The sequence below is a fragment of the Muntiacus reevesi genome, chromosome 2, assembly GCF_963930625.1.
Source record: "Muntiacus reevesi chromosome 2, mMunRee1.1, whole genome shotgun sequence".
NCBI classification, from domain to species: Eukaryota; Metazoa; Chordata; class Mammalia; order Artiodactyla; family Cervidae; genus Muntiacus; species Muntiacus reevesi.
Window position 1 is genome coordinate 243,336,724 of NC_089250.1, and position 19,878 is coordinate 243,356,601.

The following is a 19,878-nucleotide window of genomic DNA, read 5'->3' on the forward strand; positions in this document are numbered from 1 at the left end:
ATGGACAGAGGAACCTGGCGGGTTACGAGCCATGGAATTGCAAAAGAGTTGGACACAACTTAGCGACTAAGCACACACACTAGTCTATCACAGATGTGGTGGGTCAGTTTTCAGTCATGAAATAAAAGTAATCATCTTCTATAATAAAGGTGTTCATAATCCAGTGATATGAATATAACAATATTTTCTCAGATTACTTTATACCTTTTAATTAGTATGAAACTATGCTGCTTTGGATTTGTGACTCAACAAATACTCACTCTTCTTTCCTTCTATAGTAAGCAAGGTTTACTATCCTGACCCATTAATTTCAAACACAGGAAATGACTTGAGTTTGATCTCGGTCAGGGAGATCCCCTGGAGAAGGAAATGGCAATCCAATCCGGTATTCCTGCCTGGGAAATCCCAGGGACGAGAGAAGCTGGCAGGCTACAGTTCATGGGGTCACAAAGAGTCAGACACAACTGAACAACTTACTTATTTACTTACTTAGATTTCTAAAACCAGCCTTCAGTGTGAAGTAGTACTACCCCTCTGAGTCCATCTTAGAGAAGCCAAATCATCACTGACCTGCAGAGTAATGAGTATAATGCAAATATGTGTTTTTATAGGCCACTAGGTGTGGGGTCATTTGTAATACAGTTATTTTATATCAATTGCCAATTAATACAACATCCAGACCTGAGCATCATTTTTGCTATAGTCCACAGATGCCATTTTCCCCTATCAACAGAACTGACTCAGTTTATTAATTAAACAAACATCAGGGATGTACAATGCAGGCTCACATGTAGGGGGAAAATCGACCTGGATAGTGTCACAGTTTTTATGGCCACTTTTTGTATTTACCAAAATAGGGATAAAGATGTACAATCTTCCCATTAAAACGCTATGTCAGTGTGCCAGTTGGCTGAAGGCCACGATTTAAGGGAACAGTAATGAATGAGCAGAAGTAAATGGCCACCATCTGGGTAAAGCTCACGTGAGTTTGTTTGGACAAGGCTCCAGGGTCAAGTAAATGAAGCGGACTTTAATTTCAAGATGCAGCTGTGAGTGAATAATTCTCTACCCCTGCAAGACACCGCAGGTGTGGGAAGTTGGCAATATGTTTTCAAATGGGGTGGGATGCAGTTGTGTCTCGAAGGTGCTGGCAGTTGTCATGTCTGAAGAACCACATGAAGTGGCCCCTGGGCCAGGATCAAGAAATGGGGAAGTATTATTAGAGCTTGCTTGAACCAAAAGAAACAGCATGGGGATTACATTAGAAAACGTGTGTTTCTACAGGGCTTATTAGAACATGCTGATTTCTTTTTCCTCTGCAACCTGGATTACTAAGGGTGATACTTTATTGAAACACCTGAATTGCTAAGGTTTTGTTGCTAAGTGCTTAAATTGGTGGAGAAAACATAGCTAAACATAAGGATCCTGGTGATTAATGTTTCCCTCTTGGGCAATTGGGCTCTATGCATTCTGAAACAACTTAGGTTGCTAGAATAAACTGAATAATTTTAAAAAGGAGGCAGATATTGTATTTAAAAAAAGAATCAAGAGGGAAAAATTGTGTCCAGGACTACCCTATGCTAGAATTCGTATCTGGAGCATTTGACTTTGTGATTTCTGATTGTGTCCTACTGTGTGGTCCAGGCAGACTAATATCCTGCTCAGAAAAAAAAAGAAAAAAAAACACAGTAAATGGCTTAAAAGAAAACATCTGTGTCCCCCACATAGTCCATGTATGTGTGTGTATACATATACATACACAATAGTGGTTAACTAGACTGCACATAGGGGGATAGATAATAAATGATTAATACATAGCAGCTAATAATGTGATTTACCACACTCCAAATTTCAGGAAATTATTTCCAAAATTTGACAATATAGCTAAAGTAAGCACTCGGTGAGGAATAATCCATTTCTTTTGTCTAAAGCAGGAGACGTCTTTCTATGAGAGTAGGTAGGATGAGGGCTGTTGATAAAGGGCAGTCCCCCCTGCAATCCTTGAGTGGGAGGGGTCAGGGAGCTGCCAGGTCAGTTACAAAATTTGGAGGAAGCAAGGGCAAACCTACACAGTTTGTCTACAACCCAGGCAGATGAGGCACATAGGAGGAGGGTGAGAAATATTTATCAAGCAAAAATATTTGATACAGGAATACATGAAAGACCTGAACATACTATTCAAGTAAATGAGATTACATTAATAAGCTTTCCCAATATGTCCAAGCACGTCTTTGTGGAACCTTTCTCCCTACCCTGCTGGTACTGTCTGCCTCCCTCAGAGCATCTTGCACTGGATTAGGATTTTGTGTGGAGCTATGTCTAGATCTCTGGAATCAGAGTTCCTACCAGGCAGGAGTCATGTTTCATTCTTCTCTGCCTTCTCAATGATTCAGCACAATGCTTTGCCATACTGTATGTACTTAAGGCATGCTTGTGGGTTTGAAGAGAATGGAACATATCAGTACTTCATGACATTAAACAGGACTTACAGAGTTATCACATTAGAGGACAGCAGTCACTGCAGCCAGCATGAGCATGGATAGGGAGAAAGAAGCCCATGTTGGTGCTTGGGATCTGTGCAAACTGGTTTAATCTCTTCTGGAAAAAATTGGCAATGTATGTTATGACATACAGGGGTGTCACATGTGGTAAAGAATGTCTCAGTGGTAAAGAATCTGACTGCCGATGCAGGAGAAGCAGGAGACATGGGTTCGATCACTGGGTCAGGAAGGTCCCCTGGAGGAGGAAATGGCCACCACTCCACTATTCTTGCCTAGAAAATTACATGGACAGAGGAGCCTCGTGGGCTACAGTCCTTGGGATCGAAGAATAGGACATGACTGAGTGCCTGAGCACGCATGCATTTTGACAAATGAAAATAGGCAGGTCCATTAGACTAGTGATACTGCTTCTTGGAGCATATCCTAAGGAAATCATCCAAAGAAGAAAAAAAAAATTATGTAAAGAAGTAGCCACTGAATATACCTTCCAAAAATAGAAGTATGAACAAATTGCATTACTTTAACTGGGGAGGGTAAGAAACATTAAAAACAAATAATGAAGTACATACAAACTGTGGGAAATATTTGACTTATACTGTTAAATGAAAAACCATGAGTTAAATAGTATGCATACAATTATGCATACAATTATGTAAAATTGTGAAATACATAATAAATGAAGGCAGTATGTTACATGCAAAATTTGTGAGATGAAATATTTTATTGACAACGTTTTTGCTATGATTTTTAAATTGTGTGGAACCGACAGCTTCACTATGATACAAATAATTCAATATAGATTAAGATATATTTAGTATTTTCCACATACTACTAAGCACTCTGCTAACTCTGGTGCTTCTGTCCTGAAGTAGCTTACTCTATAATAAGGAATTGATACATGTCAAAATAAGACAACATATTAATTATTATGTACTATAGTTTTGCACAGGTGCAGCTTAGGGGTGGGGTGAAGATAGATTCTAAAGACAGGTGGAAGGATGGAGGTGATAAATAGAATGAAATCTCCAAAGAGATAGCAAATGAACGGAGTCTAAAAAGATGAATAATTTTTCAAGGGAGACAGAAGTTAGGGGTTGTGTTCCAGGCAGAGGAACTACAGTTTGGAGGCAGAAATATAATAGTGAATTCAGGTAGAGTATGGAAGATGCTATGGCAATGCTACGGCAGGAATACGTCTTGGGTCGCAGAGTTAATCTTAGAGACAATGTGAAGTCAGTGAAGTGCTCTGAAAGGGAGGATGCTCTATACTCCTTTATGAGTTGGTCATTCAGGTGTGGCCACAAGAGCAGGGGCTCAGGTACAAAGTTAACTATCCTCACAGGTCCTGAAGACAGGAGGCACACGCCACGCCACACAGGAACACATGGAGAAGACTCCTGAGTATCTTTAGGAAGCAGAAAACAGGGCCTAGGAAAATGCTTTAGATGAAAGTTTTTTTTTTTTTTCTTACTGAAGTTTCTGTGGGAAAGGCAAGGGAAGAGACGGTAAGCTGTTTAGGATTGGCTATGTTTCAACAGTCTCAGCAAGAGAGGAGGCCCCTAACTGCCAGGTACCTGGCTCTGTGATGACTAAGGCAGACCGTTGCCTCTATCTGGGGTGTGTGGACCAGACAGAAGGGCTAAAACTCTGCACTGCTTAGTTTGCATATCAAAGACATTCCAGAATGGGTTCTTTGCTCTGAGAACTGGCTTGCTCAGGGAGAGACAGTCTCTACTCAGCCAAAAAGGTTCAGACATCAAAACATCATAATATGCAGGAAACTAAATATTTATAATACAGAGAATAAATCGATTTAGACAATAAAGGAGAAAAAAGAAGGCATATTCTTCTAACTTATTGATAAACAATGAATCTGAATGCCTGTTCTCAGATTTCTCTGTATGACATCATCATTGACTCTGTACCTAAGACTCAAATGACACTGGCACTTTTTTTTTCCATTTATTTTTATTAGTTGGAGGCTAATTACTTTACAATATTGTAGTGGTTTTTGCTATACATTGACATGAATCAGCCATGGATTTACATGTGTTCCCCATCCCAATCCCCCCTCCCACTGGCACTTGTTTAATGTCACTAAAAGGAATAGTTTCCACCTTCTCTTTTAAAGTAAAATATATTTCTTCATGTTTTAAAACTAATCCTGGATGTAAAGGAAATTGTCATTTTTAACAGAAAAGAAAGGGGATAATATATAGTTCCAATAGGCTGTACTTTGTATTTAACATCTGCATTTGGATGTCAATTACATGAACCAATCATTTAACAATCCAATGAAAATCAGTCTCAATGCATAATGATTTAAAAACACACGGACTCCAGGAGAAATGGTCTGAGCTTTGCTCTACTGAGTCAAAGGGCTCAAATAACATTGAATACAAGTTGAGAATTTATCCTCAGGGAATTAAACCAACATTGTTGTATTCTACTGACATTATTTCATATCTTCTTCAAACAACACACAGAGAGAACATTTTAAGCTCACATTCTCCATACAGGAAAGCTGCATTTCAGATGGGGTAAACTTTCTGAATTGTATTCTAAACTCCTTAAACTATCAATACAGAAAATACTCTAGTGCATCTGTGCCTTGAATATCAAGAGTATATTAATAGCACTATCATTGGAGATGCATACACAATTCAGATCATTGAACGGACAAAAAAATTATGAGGTGCATGTATTGCTCCAGCATCTGGGAAAAGGAAATGAGTCAAACCTCTGCTTGGGATCTCCCCCAGGGGCCCAGGGGTAAAGAATCTGCCTTCCAGTGCAGGGGACATGGGTTGGATCCCTCTTCGGGGAACTAAGATCTCCCCCATGCTGCAGAGCAATTAAAGCCCACATGTTACAACTAGAGAAGCCTGCACACTTCAAGGAAGACCCAGCACAGCAAAAATAAAAAGAAGGAAGAAAGAAAATTATTAAAAAAAAAAAAAACAACCCTGTGCTTGACTTCTTGGTTTAATGAAGTGACTGATATGTAAATGAATGGTTGAAATATCTTGATGAGGATAACTGAAATAATGTCATATCAGCTTTGATACAGTTATTTATGATGGACCAATACTTCCAGATAAGAGAGTCATGATTTCTGCTTGAAAGATGGAGAGAGATCAGAACACATTTGAAGAGGAAGTCATACCCAACTAGATTCAGCCATAGTCTCTGTAATATCAATTAGCACTGCTGATATATATGACCTTAATGAGTACCATGCACTTAGCCTCTTTCTCTTTGTCAACATTAGTCAAGTGAAAATATCACCTTCTATGATGAAAAGGTGGTCCCTTTACTGAGTGAGATTAGTTCATATGAGCTGACAATCCGTCACTCTGCATCCATTTCAGGAATGACTAGAAATTATTCTGTTGGGAGAAGCTTGGATGAAGAATTGGTTTGGGGATGCTGGTACCTGCCCCTCACAACCAGGCATCCCTTTTCAAATCTGGGTTGCCATAACAACCAGATAGCACTTTTGGTCCTAAACACAACAGACTCCTTTATAGTGATGATTATTATTAGTCAGTTTGCACTCCAGGCAGAAATTTGATTTACTTTCCCTGAGGAAACCCAACATACGACATGCAAAATGTCAGAGAGAGAATAATACAAACTGAAAGTATGGACGTACTGTGAAATAAAGCATGTGTGGGAAAATATACCTTGTGAGCCCTTTATTATTTTTAAATGAAAAGTTGTCAGATTATTCAGCCTGAAGTGTGATGTTAACTGTGTCATGCTTGTGAGTTACATAATAGTTATTGTGAAGGCAGAGCTTGTAGATTATCTATTATAGGTGATTGATAAAATATGACACCTGAAAACTTTGAATGTGCATGAGTTTTTGACACTATTCTGCAGGCCTAGAGATTGAACCTAAGAATATATTAAAAATGAGGTGTTTTTTGTAGTACACCAGTCAGAATGAAACATATACCTCCATTCCTTTGCAACAATTTAAGAATGGGAGAAAGCAATTTCACTCCCAGAATACAGGTGATCACAGTGACTATGAACAAGGTGTCCTGTCCCAACTGTGCTGCTTATGAAAAGTACAATTAAAGCAGTTTCCTTTGCACTCAAACTCAGCCAAACCATGATTTTAACCTTTAATGTGGTCTGACCTTCAGGCCAACCCAGTAGAAGAAAACTTTTTGGATCTCTTGTGTGCAAAAAAAAAAAAAAAATTTCATCTGCAGTACAAGCCAACTATTTCTTTGTGGCATGTTTATCAGTAATGTGCCCCTGCCCAGCAAAATTGTGTCCTTGAACCAGGGATATAAAATGATACTATTAAGGAGCCAAGCCAAGTCTGGTCAAAGAAAGCCATTTATTTTCACTGACCCAGCTGGTCAAGTGAATTTAGGTTCAGCAGCTTGGCTCACTTGAGAATCAAGCACTGCCATCATGCCTGTAATTACAGCATGAAAGTGATTTCCAGAAATGAACGTCGAAAAGGAAACAGACTTTCCCTAGCAATGTTATACTTCAGGACAGGATAGTTGGCAAGGTGAATAGGAGACATGTATTTTCATGTGATTCATATACCAAAAACACTGTCTATTTGTATCCATCAGATTTTTACATAACAAACCACCCCATACATTGACATGATGAACATTAATTATTTATCCAAAAATTTGTGAATTAACTAGGTGATTCAGTTCCCCAGTGGCTCAGATGGTAAAGAATCTGTCCGCAATGCTGGAGACCCAGGTTTGATCCCTGGATTCAGAAGATCCCCTGGTGAAGAGAATACCTACCCACTCCAGTATTCTTGCCTGGAGAATCCCATGGAAAGAGGAGCACGGTGGAGCCACAGTCCATGGGGTCGCAGAGTCGAACACAACTGACTGACTGACAGTATGTTTTCATTTTCTTCTAGTCTAGGCTAGCTGATCTGGGACTGGATAATCTAAAACTGTTGTGCTTAAATATCTGGGGCTTCAATTGGAACTGCTTGGATGGCTAAGATGGATGGAGCCTTTCTCCATGTGGTTTATCATCCAGCAGGTAGCTGAGTAGACTTTCTTCATATGGTCTTTGAAGGGTTCCCAGCATTAAGACTGGGCAAGCTCCAATGCAGAGCAATTTCCAACTTCTCCCTAAATCACGTTTACTACTATTACACTGGTAGATACAAGTCATATCACCAAGTCAAAATTGGAAGGAGGGAGAGATACACAACTTTTTGATGAGTTGTCCAGCGAAGAATCTGTGACCTTTTTAAAAATGTAGTTCAGCCTTCTTGGAGAAGGAAACGGCAACCCACTCCAGCATTCTTGCCTGGAAAATCCCATGGATGGAGGAACCTGGTAGGCTACAGTCCATGGGGGCAAAGAGTCAGACACAACTGAGCAGCTCCACTTTCACTTTTCACTTTCACCATACTTGAGGATCACAACATTACTGATATGTTTTAGCATATATTACTTTAGATTTCCATACAATTTTTTTTCCTTATAAAGAAGGTAAATGTTTCCAAATGCACTTAAAGGTGAAAACAGTAGCAACAAGTTAATCAAGGTTAGACACATAATTATAACTGTTTCTATAAAATCTCAATTCATGATTTGAAACTTGTAAAACTGAGTAGTAGAATTAATTGGGTTTACCATCTCTTTATTTGGTTTTATTGTTCTCTATGACATAAAATATTTCTATGGTGTGATCTATGTCTACCACAAACAGCTGTTTTGGCAGGATGTGAAAATATTTAGAACGAAAAATTCTCTTGCCCCAATATGAGAATATCAACAAATATTTACTATTATTTTCATCAAGCTATTGTATTCATAAGAGATTTAAGATTATGTACTAGGAGGTGGTAGGATTTTTTTTAAAAGGCCACCTAGTGTTTAAGTCATCTATTCTGTATTTTAAAATTACCCTAAATTTACTAGTTCAAAACAATAATCATTTGCTGTTTCTTTGATTCATATATAAAAATGATTCAACTACAAAGTTCCAGGTCAGAATCTTTGATGAGATTGTGTTTAGAATATGGCAGGGCTGTATTCATTTCAAAAGGTACTCATCTGACACGTCTGGATCCTGAACTACGAAACTTAAGCAGCTGGGAGCTAAAACAACGTGGGGTCCTTCAGCATTTCTTTCTCTGTGTGGTTTCTTTATAGACTCTCTCCAGCATGGTACCATTAGAGTGGCTACATTTCTTATAGGAAATTTCAGGGATCCAAAGGGATGTGTCCCAATAGAGAGACAGGTGGAAAGTACATCATCTCTTCTACTCTAACATTGCCATTGTCACAGCATCACTTTCTGTATGTTCTATTAATAAAGGCAGTTGCAGAAGTCCAACTGGTTTTAAGGGGCAAAGACATAGACCCCAAACCTTGATGGGGGACTGACACTGTTCCGGAAAGGCATTTTAGACTGAAACTTTTAGTCAATTTTGGTAAAATATGATCTAACACATATAGGGAAACTTAAAAATTTGCAGCATGAATCTTCAATATTATCCATTTTAACTTTTCTCGCACAAAGTTCTGGTAATGTTATTATCCAGTTTCACTTTTCTGGAGCATTTCAAGGTTACCATTGAAGTTACTTTTGTAAACTTTTGTTTACTTCAGTTTCAGTCAAAAAAAGAGCCCTAAAAGGGTCTTACCTTATCTGGTAAGTAATCCTAGAAAGCAGAAGGGAGGGATTGCAGGTAAATTGGAAAAGAGGTAAAACCAGTGCAAAAATGCATGACCATTTTGGTAGGTGACTAGTGCTTTCAAACTTCCCAGAACATTCTGAGAAGACTTATGGACTCCATGTTAGAGTTGTGGGTTTAGATGACTAAGGATGGAACGTGTATCCATTGGCATTGGTGAAACATGATGCCAGGTTATTAGTTCCCCTGCATTTCCAGTTTTCTCATATATGAGTGTCTAATGCATCCCACAAAGGGCATTCAGAGAAATGCCAGAATGGAAAATGAGAGATGTGTGAAGCAGGTTTGCAGTGAAGTACTTTGGGTTGCACTCAAACTGAACTGGTGGAAGACTGCTTAGAATCAGTCATGGCAGGAAGAGGTAAGGCTGAGATAGTTTATAATCTTGCATGAGAAATATATGATACACATTTATTCAAGCTAAAGAGAATCAAATGCTGAGGATTTATTTTGTGCTGGCTATCGTCCCGAGCACTAGGGTACAGAGGTTAAAAGGTACATATAGTTGATCATTTGCATACTCTAGTTTGAAATCTCCATGTCAAATGAAAAAAAAAAAAAAAAGAAATCTCCATGTCAACAAATTATCACAGCACAACAAAATAAGTGCTATCAGAGAGGGATACAATATGTTATTGGTGCCCAGGAGAAACAGAAAATAACCATATCAAAAGCATGTAAACTAGAAAAGCTTTTGTGAAGTGTTGATGATTGACTAAATTTTCAACAAAGAGAAAGATTTCTCTAAGTGGGAAATGGGACTATAAGGGGTAAACATTTCAAGAGAATATTAAAATAGGAACAAGTCATGGAGATTACATGTGAAACAGCAATTTCTGAAATTCCAATGAACCTCTTGACACATTTTATGTATGAGTAAATTGAGACAATGGAATTAGTCATTTGGATAAGGTTACACCCTTTTTCGTTTTACAGTTCAGATGAAAATTCAGAAATCCTATGTGCTCACCCAGCTTTTTTTTTTTTTTTAATTTTGTAACCAAATGGTAATTTTCAATCATTTATTTAAAAACAAATATATCACAGCCCATGCCACTTATTTTTCCTTTCCACTAGTGCTTAGGTTCATTAACAAACTGAATCAACCTTGTTTTTGGTTTCCTTCTTACCAGAGGAATTAGAAAACTTAATCAAAATTTACAGTGAACACTTTTTAAAGTGATCATTTAGAAAAGCAACTCTCGCTATGTAGAAGCATGGAACACAGTCAAATTTTTAATTTAGAAAGTTTGTGTAAACCAGGTTGTAAAAACCCTGGATAAAGTAGTGAACTCAGACACATCCAAATTGATGCTTCTAACATAGGGGTTGGAAGGTACCAAGATGACAAAATCAAGAGAGCTTGGTAGAGACCAGAACTGGAGAATAGCAGTTGGCATGTAAGGACAAAGGTGTGGGCAGGAAGAAATTGGCTTCTGAAGCAGTCAACACTTTAGGAAAAACCATGGAGGATAGTTTTCACAAGTATCTTAAGTATTTCACAAGTATTTCTCAAGTATCTTAAGCAAGTATGTCAGAGAAAGGGCATGTTAAAGTTTTAGGAATAGATTCATTCATTGTCTGATATTGCTTGGCAATTTTCCAGGGAGTCAGCTACTGCTGGGTCAAACGTGCATTCTTTCCTAACCTGTCTTCCTTTTCCTTTTTTGGGTTAATGGATAGTTCACCTCTACAAGGGGCTCTGGAATGGACATGGGGCAGACATTTTTTTTTTTTTTTTTTTCTTTTTTTCCTGAGCTGCAAGTCTAGAGAGGCATTTCAAAACACTGGGGTCACTGTAACCAGAATAAAAGCCCAGATGAATCATTACTTTTCTGGGAGTGAGGCATAAGGGGGAGTCTTTCAGCAATTTTAATCTTTTTAAAACATTTATGATCCTTGGAAAAGGAAAGATTGCTAAGCAGGGAAGGACTTTGACTCGGGTACTGCAGAAGTAGGACTTCGGTGGTTATTAGTGACCTTGTTATATAACAGAAGGGAAGAAAGGAGGAGCAAACTGAACTATGCTATTAAGTATAAAAGGGCATTCAATGATCCATGAAGCACATGAGTGCAACTAGAGAATTACTGCTCTTTAGGGTGACTAGAGGAGAGAAGCTGTCTTATGCAGTAGAACAGCAATGATGAAGGCAGAATAAACATGAAAATGTGCTTATCTCTTCTGGATCTCCTTGGTAAAGTTGGTTTTTTGTTATTCTGAAGTAAGGAGCACCTTAATATTACATCAGCCATCTCAACCCACAAAGCCATAAACATCAGATTGGAGAAGCCAAGTGTGCTCAGTTCTCTGTAGTACAGCCCACCCGTTCTGAGCTACTATAGTGTCAATGCAAAAGCATGAGTGACTAGTATACGTCTTCCAGGCATTTTGCTTGAGATTGAGATTAAAAGAAAAAACAATGTGTGACACAGTCCCTACATTTGCATAACTATCTATTATATGAGGACTGAATTTTCCATTCAAAACAGCGTGTTGAGAAAACCAGACTTTTCTAGAAGAAGTTAGAGAAATAAGGATGATACTACTTCATATTGAAGGTAAGTTATAGGCTTAACGTGTGTGATTAGTTTGTCCACATAAATTAAGTTAGGAAGGGCATCTAAGGCAGAGAAAAGAGCATGAACTGATGCATGGCGCCAGGAAAGAGACTGGAACATACGGGGTCTGTAAGTGCTACAACACTGAGACTTTAAAGTATATGGTAGGACAGCAGCCCCCGACCTTCTTGGCACCAGGGACTGGCTTTGCGGAGGACAATTTTTCCATGGCCTGGGGTCGGGGGAGGTGGTTTCAGGATGATTCAAGCACATTACACTTATTGTGCATTTTGTTTCTATTTTTATTATATCGGCTCCCCCTCAGATCATAAGGCACTAGATCCTCTAGGTTTGAGACCCCAGGGGTAAGATATAGGAGGGGTCAAAAGGTGAAAGACTTGCTGGCTCTTCCAAAATCTTGGATTTCAGGGTTCTAGTCTATAAATGCTGTGTGTCCAAGTTTTGCATTTTGGATGTGCCAATTGAGTCTTCATGTCTAGGGCAAGGAGGAATAACTAGAAATCTCCTATAATGATCCAGGTGAGCAATTAGGATATGATATAAGGACATAAAAGTGAATGGCTTTTAGAAGTATGTAAGAGGATGAATTGCCAATATGTAGTAGCTGATATCATTTAAAAGATGAAGGATAGCTGAATGCCCAGGACTATGCTTGTGACGAGGACATTAAATGAACACTAGAGTCTGCAGGGCTGGCAAGACATGACAGTCAGACCAGAGGATCAATCACAGAGCAGCAATAGTTGCTAGCATGGCGATGTGGCAACAGCTAAGAACCAAATTTGATGATGCCAATGAGTACCTGCATGGAAAGATGGTAACTAAGGGCTAGACAGGCCATATGATCTCTTCAGGACAGGATCTCTTCCTGTCCCAAAGCCACAAAATATGTCCAGCTACTCTGAGACATTTGAGGGGATAAAACAATACATACAAATAAAACCCCAAATTCGCTTTCTTGATCTAGAAATGACCTTAAGTATCTGCTTCCTAATAGAAAAGGAGCAAAAATGTTTTAAACTAACTTAAAATTACAAGTTAGTGTCCAAAAAACTGAGTTTCAGATTATTAAATTTAGGAAACTAAACAGTGAATCACTGATATTTCAGAACTCTGGGCAAGACATTACCAGGAGAGAGAAGGAGCATTGGGGGGCATCCTCTGTGTGTTTCAGGTTTGGCCATCTTCAGTGTTTGGCTTATTCTGACCCGCAGAATCAGAATCAGTACGGAGAGTGTTCTCCAGGCCCCAACCCATAGCAAAGCATCCACTCTTTCTGACAATGGGTCAGAGTTTCCTGCCTTTAAACTTACTTCATTGTGAGTCTTAAACTCACCTGAGATTAGAATTACTGAAGCTACTCTTCACACACCCAAAACAACACCTGCAGGCATCACTTAAAACCCACAGGGCACTTGAACTTGAATCAAAGAATTGCTGCAGGCTGTCCTTTCTTCATCCACATGAATGTCCTCCTGAATCATCTCTCTCATCTCCCAGACAAATCTCCTATTCTCCCTTTCTCCTCTCGTGTAACTCGGTTTTAATTTGGTAACTAAACTTTCTTTCTTTGCCTCGTTCTCACCTGGCAATTCTGGGGCAGTTCCATGAGTGAAAGACAACATATGCTAAGATTATGGCAGAGCACAGCCTCTCACACCCCTTAATATGTCCTTCTTGCTTTTGCAAATCATAGAAGACATTTTCCTTTTAATACAGAATTTTTATGACATGACTGTATACACAAGCATCAATTTAAAATGGGATTACAATTCCTATAAAAGTAGCATATGAATAGGAGGAAATATTTGGCTTCCAGTCCTAATTAGACTGTGAGAGAACACAGTGACCAGCTATGTGACCTTCAGCAATTAACTTGGGTTCTCTAGTATTTGATTTACTTATCTTTAAAGATCGACTAACACAGGATTTCTTGACTTTGACACTATCGGAATTTGGAGCCAGGAAAGTGTTTATAAAGTGAGGGGCAGGTAGATGGTGTTCTCTTTATTGTAAGAAGTTCAAATAACCAAAATCATCTCCAGACATTGCCAAATATCCCCTGGGGAGAGGGTAGGGTGTGAAAAACTGCCCCTAGTACAGAACCAGACGCTGATTAAAGGTACCCATTCCACAAAGTCCTTGAGATAGTGAGTGAGATAATGTATTAATTTATGTGCTATTAAATTCTAACAGTTTTGGTACTTCCCTAATGGTCCAGTGGCTAAGACCCCATGCTCCCAATGTAGGGGGGTGGGGGGTGGGTTTTGATCCCTGGTCAGGGAACTAGATTCCAGACGTTGCAAGTAAGAGTTTGCATGCCACAACTAAATATCCCATGTGCTGCAACTAAAGGCCTGGCACAGCCAAATAGACAGATTAAAATAAATACATTTTAAATTTTTTAAAAATCTGAGTTTTCATAATCTGAGAGTTGGTTTTAAGATGCTCAAGAATTTGATCATGTTTAAAACTAGCTGTTCATACAGTTCAAGCTATTTAATCATTACAAGAGATATTGATAATAATGATATTTTAAGGATGCAGATCAAAGAGCTACCCAAATGTGAATTTAAGCACACTATGACCTTTGCCAATGCTATGAGCAGAAGGCAAACCAAAAACTTGCACTATCCTGAGTGATGCCCCAGCACTCGTCTGAGAAGGATGCACTTGATCAAATATTTTATACTTTTACAAATGCATATCCTTCAAAATCAGGCACTAGTCAGCTTTTATGTTTCAACAATAGGAACAGATTTTAAATGAGCAGTCTTGTAATATTACTCAGTAAAACAAATGCTGGAAGTCTGCGCTTTTAAACTTGTCATTCCCATTTAAAAATACTGCAGCTGAAATAGCTAAGCGACTTGAACAAAACCAAAATTCTATAAGGAATTTATTTCAAGAGAGATTATATTTTAGTTTCCTTCCACCTATTTTTATAAATTACTCTTCCCGTCTAAACTCATTAGCGTTTCTCCATCTCTCTCCTCCTATTCTCTCTCTCTCTCTTTTTGTGGCCTTTAACCCATGCTCATATTTGCTACTCTGCCTTTTTGCAGCTGTATGTCTGTGAAGAAGTTACCATATGAAATCTCAGATTATTCATCTACAATGTGCAGACTTTAGTGTCTTCACTGAAATATAGTTGTGAGGGCTGAATGTGAAACAAAATATTTATGCTGAATAAAACACTATATATTTTTGAAATGTTAATTTCTTTCCTCCTCTCATTCTTTTTTCTCCTGGTCTCTGAACCTGTAAGAATAACTTGTCTGTTATTTCTCCAGGTAAGTAAGAAGGTACCTTTTCATAATTTATCTGTAGCCCTCTTTCCTAGATTCACCTAAGAGTTATGCAGCTCTGAAGGTAGGGAGACTTATTCACTACAAAGGAAATCTATAACAATATGGATTGGAATTTCCACCGAGGAAAATTATTTTAATCCATGCTTAGGGCAGCAATGCCTCACAGTTAGTTGGGCTTCCCTAGCAACAGAACCTGAGATAGAGACTTCTATCAGAGCACTCTGGTGGGAAGTGTGGTTTCACAGGCCAGGAGGAACTGTAGCCAGAAGGAGGGAAAGACAATCCAATAAACTTCCTAGGGAGCAAAATTCATTTCTGGACCATCTTTTCTCTTGATAGGTGGGGTATAGAAGCTCCTTTTCCCCTTTGATGGAAGTTTTACACAATGCTATTGTGTTTATTAGCACATGTATGAGTACCTAAGAGGGTCCTGAGACATCACACAGTGCAGCAACAGCACAGATGCTAAGGCACCTACGGACTTGATTGGAGGCCCTGGCACTGCCCACTTTGGCAACAGCAGGCATGAGAAAGAGGTGTGACCAAGAGAATCTTTGATGTGCATAAGTAGTGTTCATCACAGTGTCGATGTCAAGACTTACTTGTCAGTATATCAGTACAACCTGTAGATGATGTGGTTCTAACATATGGAGTGCTATGGTATACTCCGGGATTAATGCAGTAACCAAGGGAGAGATAGCTTTTGGTCTACCTTACAATCTAGGAAAAGGCAATAGCTAATATTCAGTGCTAATGGGGTTTGACAATGGCAGCTCAGCGTTCTTCATTCTGTTGCTGATCACTGTGCAGACAGATCATAAATGTCAAAATATAATTATTATTTACAGTAGATGTTTCTTGGGGCATCACCTTGGAAAAGAAGTAGTAGGTACAAAATTGAGTAGAAAAAGAAGCCTAAGAAGCAAAAATCAGGGGAAGGGGAAAAGCCATACCAAGCAATGGAAGCTTTTGTAGCTTGGTTCTAGCTGATGTCTGACTAGAGATTCAGAAATTTTTTCCATATGTGAGTTTTTTCTTCTGCTAGTAGATCACTTTTTTTTTTTTTTTTTTTTTTTTTTTTGAGGTCCTGTGCCTGAGTCACAGTTTTGTGTGGTTTATCACTAGAAGAATCACTTCAGCCTAAGCCTGGAGACTCCTGTCCACAACTGGGAACCTTCTTCCGGTGGTCATTTACAGTCGCTTTGCAAAGTAATCACTGCACCAACTGTGCAGTTCACTACTTGGCCTGATGCATCCTCATGATGTGTTATGAACCTGATCTTTTTTCTTTACTATCTGGTTAGAGAAACAGCTTTCTTGACTGTGTTAGTTATAAGACTGAAAGTCTGTAAACGTTCAACTACCTTGCCTCTCCTCTGCAGCCTCAATTACTTTCAGAACGATGGTAATGCAAGCCAAAACTGATAGTGAATTTACTTTGAATTAGGCCTTTCATAGGCCTTGTCTCATTCATTCTTCACAACCAAAATATGCCAGGTACATCATTTCCACTATTCCCCTGAGGAGTAAAGTAACATAGATAAAATGACTAATCACTGGTCACACAGCCAGAACACATGAGGCGAGGACTTTGTTGTGTTGACCCAAGGGCCATATTGCCACTTACATGGAAGTTTACTTCCTGAATAACTAGTGGAATTATGCTTTAACACAATCCTGGGAATGTCTTCCCAGATTATAAAGCCACATTTTATCTCTCCTTCTCTCTTTACATTGTTGAAACAACCCCAAGAGGATTAGAATAATATTCTATCCACTCCCACTAATCCATCTCCTCCATAAGTTATAGGTTATTTAACTGTTATGCTGCTTTGCATATGGCCAAATGTGATGTGAGAAAGGATTATTGAACACTTGGAAATAAAATAATAGGTTGATTACGTGTGCTTTCAGGGTCATGGTAGGTATGTTTTAACAGGCCTGTACAAGGATTGTTCAATTTCCTAGAACATACTTTTATTTGACTTATCTGCTGGTTAAAATACTTTGGCCACCTGATGTGAAGAACTGACTCATTGGAAAAGACCCTGATGCTGGGGAAGACTGAGGGAAGAAGGAGAAGGGAACGGCAGAGGATGAGATGGTTGGATGGCATCACAGACTCCATGGACATGAGTTTAGGTGGACTCCGGGAGTTGGTGATGGACAGGGCGGCCTGGCGTGCTGCAGTTCATGGGGTTGCAAAGAGTCGGACACAACTGAGCGACTGAACTGAACTGAACTTGATTAGAGTTCAGATACTATAAAGTTACATGTTAATTTATAGACATCCATGTAGAAGAAAAAACAACCCAAATACAATAATGTTTTTCCCCAAAGGACCAGAAGTAGCTTTATTTTAACTTATTTGTGTTAATTTATTCTAACATATTTTTATTTTTCTTAAATATTTCTGCTGATCTCGTAGGTAAACTTTTTCCTTAAATTCTGTGAGAGCCTTCTTTACTATTTTACTAGTCACTTCATTAATTAGTGAGTTGAATAAAATCTCTGAAATGTGTTAATTTCAATATGCATAATAACCATAATCATTTATTTTTAACCTTTGGAAAACTCAACCTTAGCAGTAGTTACTTTAGCATTCCTTTTTCATTTATTTGTTTAGGCATACAATCATTCATGTTTACAAGCATTTTTTATTAGTCTTGTGCTTGGTTTTGTAATACCAGACTTGAGTGTTTAGAATATAGCAGTGAACAAAACAGAGCTAAGTCTCAGCTTCCATTGAGCCAAGGGTGCTCACATGACCTGGAAGATGATATAAAAAATGTGATGACACTCATTCAGAGCTGTGGGTCTCAACACTGACTAAATATCACTTTGTAAACTTAATAATCATGTTATTTTGGGGTGCCACCATAAGAATTCTAGTTCTGTAAGTCTTTTATGGGAGCCAATTATCTTTACTTTAATATGAACCTTAGGCAATTCTGATGCATTTGGTCTTAGGAAATGTATTTTGAGGAAAAAAAATCTGGATGTTCACATATTTGAACATTTGCACTCCTCTATTCTGTTCGAAAGCAAATTATCAATTCACAACAAGAAAAGGAAGGAAGGGAAGTAAAGAAAAGGCAGAAGGGAGGGAAGGAAGTCAGTCATGACAGGGAATATGAATTCAAGGATTTTGTTTTTGTTTTTTCTCCCAAATATTTAGAAATGTAACCTTGGGTAAGTTACATTTCATTTCATCTCTGGGCTTCAGTTATGTCATTCTTAATGAGCAGATTAGGCTAATGTTTATTCTAATTTTAAATTCTAGGGACAAGGCAAAAAGTTAAACATAGAAATATCATTTCATGATCCAATATTCGTTATGCATAAGTTAATTTATTAATATTAGAGTTCATTAGTGAATACCAGAATTAATTAATGCAACAGAGATTATGAACTTGTACCAAATTTTGTTTGGTTTTGTTTTATAAGATACGCAACAAATCAGATCATCTACCAGTTAACATTTTATTGCTGATCTTTCTTGCAGTACTGCCTAATGAAAAACAGCTATTAATATGCTTCTAATAATTTACTGAACCATATCACTGGCACTTAAAAGCAACACTCACAAATAGCTGGAACCATGAGGCATGGGCATGTCTGTGACTTCCAATATTCAGGGAAGATTGTGAATTACATATAGCGCCTAATGAATTATTTATAATGGTAAGAAATGAGCTGAAACATGCATACCAGCCATGGGGGAAGAGTGAACTGTGATAGCACTTGAAGCAATGGGCAGAATCTGACTGCCAAGCCTACATTTGACTTTGGAGTTCTTTGTAGGCAATATGTGGCTTATTCAGGCTTCAGTCTTTTATTAAAAAAAAAAAAAATTAAGATAACCCTTTTCAATTTCCTCTGGGTCTGTGATGGTCACTATTTTCTGGAAAAGAATACCATTTTGCCCAATGTTCTCCACTAATTTTATCCATCATGTATCTTTATCTCAATATATATTTGATGTGATTCATTCCTGAATTGACAAATGGGAAACTAAAACATGTTTGTGTTGGAACTCTGGATAAAAATTTTTAAGCATAATTATTACTTTTTACCCTATACAATTATATACAAAGCATATCTAAAATAGAAAAATCATATCTACTGTAAACTCTTCCATTATATCAAACACATACTGAGGACAGAAACTAAGATTTGCCTTTGTGTTCTCCCATAATACCTTGCACTTGCTCTTTTCTGCAGTGCACACATTACCCAGCAAATTTACTGAACACATTGAGAAGATATGCCTGGCACTTAACTAAACAATAAAGATACAGAAGTACATAGGCAGAAGAAATTCCTTCTTTGATGCAGTTATTATTCTGGGGGCACAGAATAAATGTCTGTTGAATAGCAGGAGCAATTCTATTAATAGCAAAAGATTTTAGTTCTGTCCTGAGAACTAAAGGAAACTCCAAATGTCCTATTCCTTTCACAGTCCTTAGGACATGACTAAATACTCCTTTTTTTGTGTTGTTCATAACAAATGTTTTAAATGCATTTACCCATTCTCATACGTATTTTAAAAATAAATCTAAAACATTCTTCAAATAAGTATCTGTGCATGTATCTATGTATATGTATGTATTCTACTGCCAGTGCCCAGGTCACTGTGCCATGGGATGGGAATATAATTGAAAAATCAGTGAGATACAGCTCCTATTCTCAAAGTAGGGACATATATTTGGAAGATGTGATCCCAGAAGAGGAAATGGCAGTGTAACAGCCTAGGGGCAAAACCATAATAGGGAGCATA